Source organism: Schistocerca serialis, chromosome 3, assembly GCF_023864345.2.
Source record: "Schistocerca serialis cubense isolate TAMUIC-IGC-003099 chromosome 3, iqSchSeri2.2, whole genome shotgun sequence".
In the NCBI taxonomy this organism is placed as follows: Eukaryota; Metazoa; Arthropoda; class Insecta; order Orthoptera; family Acrididae; genus Schistocerca; species Schistocerca serialis.
In genome coordinates this window covers 51499666-51508578 of record NC_064640.1, presented here as the reverse complement: position 1 = coordinate 51508578, position 8913 = coordinate 51499666, and the positions used below count along the sequence as shown (strand labels likewise).

At 42.9% G+C, this 8913-nt stretch overlaps 1 non-coding gene across 1 annotated transcript; it reads right to left on the bottom strand.

Moving 5' to 3' along the window:
- Window positions 1–1390: 1390 nt before the first annotated feature.
- Trnas-cga (transfer RNA serine (anticodon CGA)) lies at window positions 1391–1465 on the bottom strand. The gene has a single exon. It is a non-coding gene; the product is annotated as a tRNA-Ser (tRNA).
- Between the last annotated feature and the right edge of the window lie 7448 nt (window positions 1466–8913).

Genomic DNA, 8913 nt, shown 5'->3' with positions numbered 1-8913 from the left:
GTCTAGGGTTTATTGTTTTAATTAAGGTTTCCTTCACAGGTTTAGGATCCTAGTTGTTCTCTGATTTAAAACAGTGGACAGTTGCCTCTTTATATTTTGCTAGTTCAATTTGGTCTTCAATCTTCATTTTCGGCTAGGTGACCCGACTACCTGCCGCGATTCCATCGACAGTCAATGGTGTTGGCCTCGTTTCAGTTGATAATTTTCGATTTTCTTCCATTAGGGCTACGACCTCCATTTCCAAACGTTGAAATCTGTCTGTTGTGTCAGGAGCATTTGCCATCGCTAATTCCATACGCAAACTCGGTTTCAGTTCTGAACTCAACATTTTGCCGCGAAGTCTGATTTGACCGAGTGCTAATGCCCATATTTTGTTCCTAGCTGGTGCAGTAATTGTGGTGAACACGATTTACTGCTTATGATCTGATAGAAAATCCGTCAGAATGTCGCTACAACTGATATCATTTTTGATTCCATGTTTGTGCGTCTGGGTGTTACATCTCCTGCTGAGCTTGTTCGTCAGATCACTCCCTACTGCCGTGTTGGTGTGTTGTAATTCCCGTTTCCTTTCTATGTTACAGTAATGTTAAATTTCGGCGTTTGGTCGCCTTTACCGGTGTTTAATGCACCCGATGCCAGCCTGACCCACGATGCATGCTCCATTGCCCATACGAGTGCGGTTTCTTTACTAAAGCATGGATTGTTTCAGCTAGTTTCATTTAAATTTCGTTCTGCATCTACATCATACTTCGCAAGACACCTAACGGTGTGGCGGATGGTATTTCTAGTATCACTAACTGAGTCCATCTTCCCTGTTCGTCTCGCGAATGGCTCGTGGGATTGTCAGTAAGTCAGTGTATTAAATCGTTGTGGTCATTTTGCGAAATGCATGTGGGAGGAAGTAACATAGTGTCAGATGCTTCCCGGAAAGCTCTGTCTCAGAATTTAAAGAGTAAATTTCTCCGTGATGCACAACGCCTCTTTCGTTGTGTCTGCCAATGTAGTTCGTTGAGCACCTCTGTAATACGCTCGTGGCGAGTAAACGATGGCGTGACGAAACGCCCATTTTTCGTTTGATCTTCTCTATCTCCTCTACCAGTCCTACTTGGTAAGGATCCCAGATTAATGAACAATACTCAACAATCAGTCGAACAAGCGCCTTGTAAGCCGCTTTCTTCGTGGATGAGCTATACTTTCGTAACGTTCTTCCTATGAACTCAGTCTAGCATCTGATTTTCCTACTGTTTGTTTTATGTGTTTGTTCCATTTAAGGTGCTCTGGATAGTTACTCCTACTAATTTTACGATAAGTACTGTTTATGGAAATTTGTCATCAATAGTGCAATTGTACAATAGTGGATTCCTTGAAACTTCCTGGCAGATTAAACTGTGTGCCGGGCCGAGACTCGAACTCGGGACCTTTGCCTTTCGCGGGCAAGTGCTCTACCGACTGAGCTACCCAAGCACGACTCACGCCCCATCCTCACAGCTTTACTTCTGCCTGTATCTCGTCTCCTACCTTCCAAACTTTACAGAATCTCTCCTGCGAACCTTGCAGAACTAGCACTCCTGAAAGAAAGAATATTGCGTAGACATGGCTTAGCCACAGCGTGGGGGATGTTTCGAGAATGAGATTTTCACTCTGCAGCGGAGTGTGCGCTGATATGAAACTCCCTGGCAGATTAAAACTGTGTGCCGGGCCGGGACTCGAACTCGGGACCTTTGCCTTTCGCGGGCAAGTGCTCTACCGACTGAGCTACCCAAGCACGACTCACGCCCCGTCCTCACAGCTTTACTTCTGCCAGTACTCAGCTCACCTTCCAAACTTTATAGAAGCTCTCCTGCGATCCTTGCAGAACTAGCACTCCTAGAAGAAAGTGAAAATCTCATTCTAGTGGATTCCTTTTCCATTGTATGCCCATTCTGTTACACTTATTTACGTTCCGGGTCAACTGCCAGATGATGCACCATTCAATAATCAATCCTCTGCAGGTCATTCTGCAAATTTGTGCTGTCGTCTGGCGTTGATGCTTTATTGTAGACAACCACATCATCTGAGAACAGTCTTCAAGAGCACTAGACACTTTCTGCTAGATCATTTATATGCGTTGGAAGCAATAACGTTCCTATCACACTTCCTCGAGGTGCTCCGGAAATTACCTTTATATCAGTCTATTTTTTTCCTATAAGACCGATGTGTTGAGTTCTATCTGTGAGGAAGTCTTGAATCCATTCGCAATTCTGGTCCGATACTCGTAAGTTCGTATTTTTTCATTAAACGGCTGCACAGACAGTATGGAATGCTTTCCTGATGTCAAGGAGCACGGCATCAACCCGAATTCTATTGTCTACAGTGCTTTGGATCTCATAGAGGAACAAAGCGAGCTGAGTTTCACAAGATTTCTGTTTGCTGAATCGATATTGATTTTTATAGAGAAGATTTCCTTTCTACAAAAACATCGTAATTCTTGCACATATAACATGTTCCATAATTCTACAAGAGACTGACGTCAGTAACGTAGGTCTATAATTAGGTGCCTCTGTTCTAAGACTCTTCTTGAAAACGGGAATGACTGGGCTTTTTTGCAGTCGCTATGTACCCTTTGTTGCTCCAGCGATCTATGATAAACTACTGCTACAACGGGAGCAAGTTCTTTAGCATAATTTTTTATCGTTTATAGGTATCCAGTTTGGCCCCAATGCTTTTCCTCAACTAATGAATTGTAGCCGTTTTTCTACTCCGCGATCGGTTATTTCAGTATCTGGTATTTCAATGCTCGTAAGATGATTGAAAGAAGAGATTGTGTTACGATCTTCTGCGGTGAGACAATTTCGGAAGAACGAATTCAGTGCCGGCCGCGGTGGTCTCGCGGTTCTAGGCGCGAAGTCCGGAACCGCGCGACTGCTACGGTCGCAGGTTCAAATCCTGCCTCGGGCATGGATGTTTGTGATGTCCTTAGGTTTGTTAGGTTTAAGTAGTTCTAAGTTCTAGGGGACTGATGACCACAGCTGTTGAGTCATATAGTGCTCAGAGCCATTTGAACCATTTGAACGAATTCAGTATTTCGACCTTCTCGCTGTTATCTTCCGTTTCGGTGCCAGTATGGTCTTTTAGTTACCTGATTCTGAAACGCTTACTGATTATACGTAAGACCAAAGCCTCTTATGAATTTTACACAGGTCGACTGACAAAATTTCACTTTCAAAGGCACAAACGCTTCTCTCATCGCCCCCCTAAAACTTATTTTCGCTTCTTTCAGTTTCCGTTTGTCAGCTGGGTCTCGACTTCCCTTAAATCTATGCTGAAGCTCTCTTTGTTTAAGACGCAGTTTTCTGACACAGGGGATCTTTTACATCCTTTACGACCTTCCTCACAACATACTTATCTGAGGCAAATTGAACGATGCTTTTGAATTTTTCCTGTTTGTGCTGCACATATTTGTCCTAAGAACCGAATATTTGATACTGATTACCCAGATACTCTGCAGTTTGTATCCTGTCACTCATATTAGACATATTAGACCTTCTGGTGACAAACAGACCCGAACTATTTGAAACAGTTAACGCAGAACAGTGAATCAGCGATCATAAAGCGGTTACTGCATCGACGATTTCAGCTGTAAATAGAAATATTAAAAAAGTGACAAAAAGCAAATTTCAGGGTACTTGATGGCTCAACACAAAATTTTTATCACAAGTACAGATAGTATTGAGGATCAGTGGACAAAGTTCAAAACCATTTACAATATGCATTAGATGAGTATGTGCCAAGCAAGATCGTAAGAGATGGAAAAGAGCCACCGTGGTACAACAACCGAGTTAGAAAACTGCTACGGAAGCAAAGGGAACTTCACAGCAAACATAAAAATAACCAAAGCCTTGCAGACAAACAAAAATTACGCGAAGCGAAATGTAATGTGAGGAGGGCTATGCCAGAGGCGTCCACTGAATTCGAAAGTAAAGTTCTATGTACTGACTTGACAGAAAATCCTAAGAAATTTGGGTCATATGTCAAAGCGGTAGGTGGATCAAAACAAAACGTCCAGACACTCTGTGACCAAAATGGTACTGAAACCGAGGATGACTGACTAAAGGCCGAAATACTAAATGTCTTTTTGCAAAGCTGTTTCACAGAGGAAGACTGCAGTGTAGTTCCTTCTCTAGATTGTCGCACAGATGACAAAATGGTAGATATTGCAATAGATGACAGAGGGATAGAAAAACAAGTTAAATCGCTCAAAAGAGGAAAGCCCGCTGGACCTGATAGGATACCAGTTCGATTTTACATAGAGTACGCGAAGGAACTTGGCCCCCTTCTTCTAGCGGTGTACCGTAGGTCTCTAGAAGAGCGTAGCGTTCCAAAACATTGGAAAAGGGTACAGGTCATCCCCGTTTTCAAGAAGGGACGTCGAACAGATGTGCAGAACTATAGACCTATATCTCTAACCTCAATCAGTTGTAGAATTTTGGAACACGTATTATTCTCGAGTATAATGACTTTTCTGGAGACTAGAAATCTACTCTGTAGGAATCAGCATGGGTTTCGAAAAAGACGATCGTGTGAAACAAGGCTCGCGCTATTCGTCCACGAGACTCAGAGGGTCACAGACACGGGTTCCGAGGTAGATGCCGTGTTTCTTGACTTCCACAAGGTGTTTGATACAGTTCCCCACAGTCGTTTAAGGAACAAAGTAAGTGCATATGGACTATCGAACCAATTGTGTGATTGGATTGAAGAGTTCCTAGATAACAGAACGCAGCATGTCATTCTCAATGGAGAGAAGTTTTCCGAAGTAAGAGTAATTTTAGGTGTGCCGCAGGGGAGTGTCGTAGGACCGTTGCTATTCACAATGTACATAAATGACCTTGTGGATGACGTCGGACGTTCACTGAGGCTTTTTGCGGATGATGCTGTAGTATATCGAGAGGTTGTAACAATGGAAAATTGTACTGAAATGCAGGAGGACCTGCAACGAATTGACGCATGGTGCAGGGAATGGCAGTTGAATCTCAATGTAGACACGTGTAATGCGGTGCGAATACATAGGAAAAAAGATCCTTTATCATTTAGTTACAATATAGCAGGTCAGCAGCTGGAAACAGTTAATTCCATAAATTATCTGGGAGTACGCATTAGGAGTGATTAAAAAAGGAATGCCCTTATAAAATTCATCGTCGGTAAAGCAGATGCCAGACTGAGATTCATTGGAAGAATCCTAAGGAAATGTAGTCCGAAAACAAAGAAAGTAGGTTACAGTACACTTGTTCGCCCACTGCTTGAATACTGCTCACCGGTGTGGTATACGTACCAGATAGGGTAGATAGAAGAGATAGAGAAGATCCAACGGAGAGCAGCGCGCTTCATTACAGGATCATTTAGTAATCGCGAAAGCGTTACGGAGTTGATAGATAAACTCCAGTGGAAGACTCTGCAAGAGAGACGCTCAGTAGCTCGGTACGGTCTTTTGTTGAAGTTTCGAGAACATACCTTCACCAAGGAGTCAAGCAGTATATTGCTTCTTCCTACGCATAACTCGCAAAGAGACCATGAGGATAAAATCAGCGAGATTAGAGCCCACACAGAGGCCTACCGACAATCTTTCTTTCCACGAACAATAGGAGACTGGAATAGAAGGGAGAACCGATAGAGGTACTCAAGGTACCCTCCGCCATACACCGTCAGGTGGCTTGCGGAGTATGGATGTGGATGTAGATGCTGAACAAAACATTTCTCTAACTCTACTGACATTCCATGTAAAACACAGTCATAGTAGCTATCACAACCTTATCATCACTGATACCTTCCCCTGCGTTAACTAATCCGATAAGCTCAGGTCTATTTGTTGCTAGGAGGTCTAAGAGATTATGTTCATTTGTAGGTTCTCTGATTACCTGCTATAAGCAATTTTCGGACAAGACATTTAGAAAAATGTCACACGAGACCCTGTCTGTGGCACCAGTTTTGCTAGCGTCCTCTCCCAATCTACACCTGGCAAGCTGAAGTCACCTCGTATTACAACGTCATGGTCAGGAAAATTATTAATGGTTTTCTGCAAGTACTCACTGAAACGCTCTACCACAGAAGCTCCTGAACCTAAAAACTATAAAAGCATCCGATTACCATTTTGACCAACCGCTGACGATTACCTTCACTCACATTAATTCACATTCAGAATCCTATTCCAATCCGGGCTTAGTATTTCGAGCTGTTCACTTATCTGAATTTCTATTCCTTGTACTGTCTGAGCATTATAACCTTCACTAAGCGATATTAACTCTGGTGCCTCTCCTTGGACGTTCCTCCAGTTTACTAACTTCATATTAAAGTTTCTGTGTCTGATCCGCCAGGACGAGCATTCTCTGAGATAACTGTGGTCAAAGTAACTTCTATTTTAGCAATAAATTCGTCTATGGTCTCAAGGGGTTTTCTCTAACCTAAAATAACCCCATGTGCACGCCACACGTACTCCGCTACCCTAGTAGCAGCTACATTCGTGTAGTGCACGCCTGACCTATTAAGGGGATTCCTGCAACTCTCCACTCGATAGCAGAGGTCGAGAATTTCGCATCCGATACTGTCGTAGAGTAGTCTGATACTCTGGTTTAGACATTCCACCATACTCCAAAGCAGAGGACCATGATCGACCCTGGGTCCGATGCTACAAACAGTCAGCTTTGCCTGCAGTCGTGTGCGATGCTAGTTGCATTCACCAAATCAGCCATCCGACGAAAGGAAACGACGATAGCCTCAGAACCCCGACGTAGGCCTCGTTAGTGCTGACATGTGGCAGTATTTGCAGCTGGTTGCACCCAGTGCGCTAGATAGCCGCCAGCAGAGCATCCTCCACGTTAAGGACGAGACTCCCCGGCAAACGTACCGATAGCACACAGGCAGTCTTTCCTACCCTTCATGCTGTTTCCGTGGGGGTTCTTTTACCTGCATAGCCGGCCAGGTTGGCCGAGGGGTTCTAGGCGCTACAGTCTGGAACCGCGCGACCGCCACGGTCACAGGTTCGAATCCTGCCTCGGGCATGGATGTGTGTGGTGTCCTCAGGTTGTAAGTAGGCTGTTTAGGTTTTTTTTATTGGTAACGCCACCTCTGTATGACAATCACTGGCTGTGCTGTGTGCAGTCTGTGGCTAGTTTGCATTGTTGTCTGCCATTGTAGAGGGGCAGCTGGCTGTGAACAGCGCGTAGCGTTGCGCAGTTGGAGGTGAGCCGCCAGCAGTGGTGGATGTGGGGTGAGAGATGGCGGAGATTTGTAATTTGTCATGAACTGCTATATTTATACATGATCAAGGTAAATACATTGTTTGTTCTCTATTAATTTCTTTCATTTGCTAACTATCCCTATCAGTAGTTAGTGCCTTCCATAGTTTGAATCTTTTATTTAGCTGGCAGTAGTGGCGCTCGCTGTATTGCAGTAGCTTGAGCAGCGAAGATTTTTGTGAGGTAAGTGATTTGTGAAAGGTATAGTTTAATGTTAGTCAGGGCCATTCTTTTGTAGGGAATTTTGAAAGTCAGATTGCGTTGCGCTAACAAAATATTGTGTGTCAGGTTAAGCACAGTCACGTATAATTGTTCAAAGGGGAAGTTTCATATGTCGACCCTTAGCCGAGGATACCTCACTGGAAACCTGATTTTTTCTTGTAGTTTGTGTAATTAGTGTAGATTTTGTTTATTGCTAGCGCGTAATTGTAGAGAAAATCTCCTTTGTAGTTGCAGTCTTTCATTGTTGTACAGTAAAACAGTTGTGGCATGCATGTAGATTTGCACCAGGTATTTCGCAGCTGCAATTAACTAGATATTATTTTCAGTGCTATGTTAATGTGTTCTCTTATTTTTGATCTTCAAATTGTGTTTTTCTGTGTTGTTGTGTGAAATATTGTGACAATTATGGCGTGTGAAAAACGTAACACTAGGCTCCAAACTAAACTGAGAAATAATAGTGACGACGAGCGTAGGTTATCAGCGCCGCCGAGTAATGAATTTACTAATGTTCAAAGTAGTAATTTGGTAACTGTGCATAGGGAAATGGAGCGGGCGTCAAACAATAGCGTGGACAGTGAAACAATTAGTGAAGAGGGAAGCATTATCGATCGATCGGTCGGCAACAGCTCGCCTCAGGAATCCGAAATGACAGGACACAATTTCGCAAATACTGTAGATTCAGGTTTTGGGTCATCACCGTTTTCTCAAATAAGTCAAGACACATTTTCTGCTTGTCAAAATGTGAATGTTGCCGGTGCAAATGCACTGCCGAAAAGCGTAGAGAAACAGATTCCAGACGCTAATACATTATTATTGCAATTAATGCAACAAATGGAACACAATCAGAGACAAACACAGCAAAAGCTTGAAAAGTTAGACACAATGGAACAACACCAGAGACAAACACAGCAACAGTTAGACACAGTGGAACAAAATCTCAAAAAGTTAGACACAATGGAACAAAATCAGAGACAAACACAGCAAAAGCTTCAAAAGTTAGACACAGTGGAACAAAATCTTAAAAAGTTAGACTCATTGGAACAAACACTTGAACAAACACGTGAAGATTTAACTACTGAGTTACATAACATTGAATCGAAATGTCAAAAAGTCTGTAATGACGTAAAAACACAAATTTGTGAGCATTTTCAACCTATGTTTTCGCGGCATGAAAATGCATTACAGAATCACGAAGCAGCCATAAAAGAACTGCAAATTATTCTTCATGAAAATCATGAGACCTTGCAAGCTAAATTTGACTCAGTTGCATCTACCGATTCGGTTACGCAACTTGCAAAAACTCAGGAAAACTTTAAGGACACAGTAGATACTCTGAAACTTGGTTCAGAAAAACACACTGAAGAAATAAGTACACTATCGGAGAAAGTAGCCGAACTTTCGGATCAGGTCGCTAACTTATCTA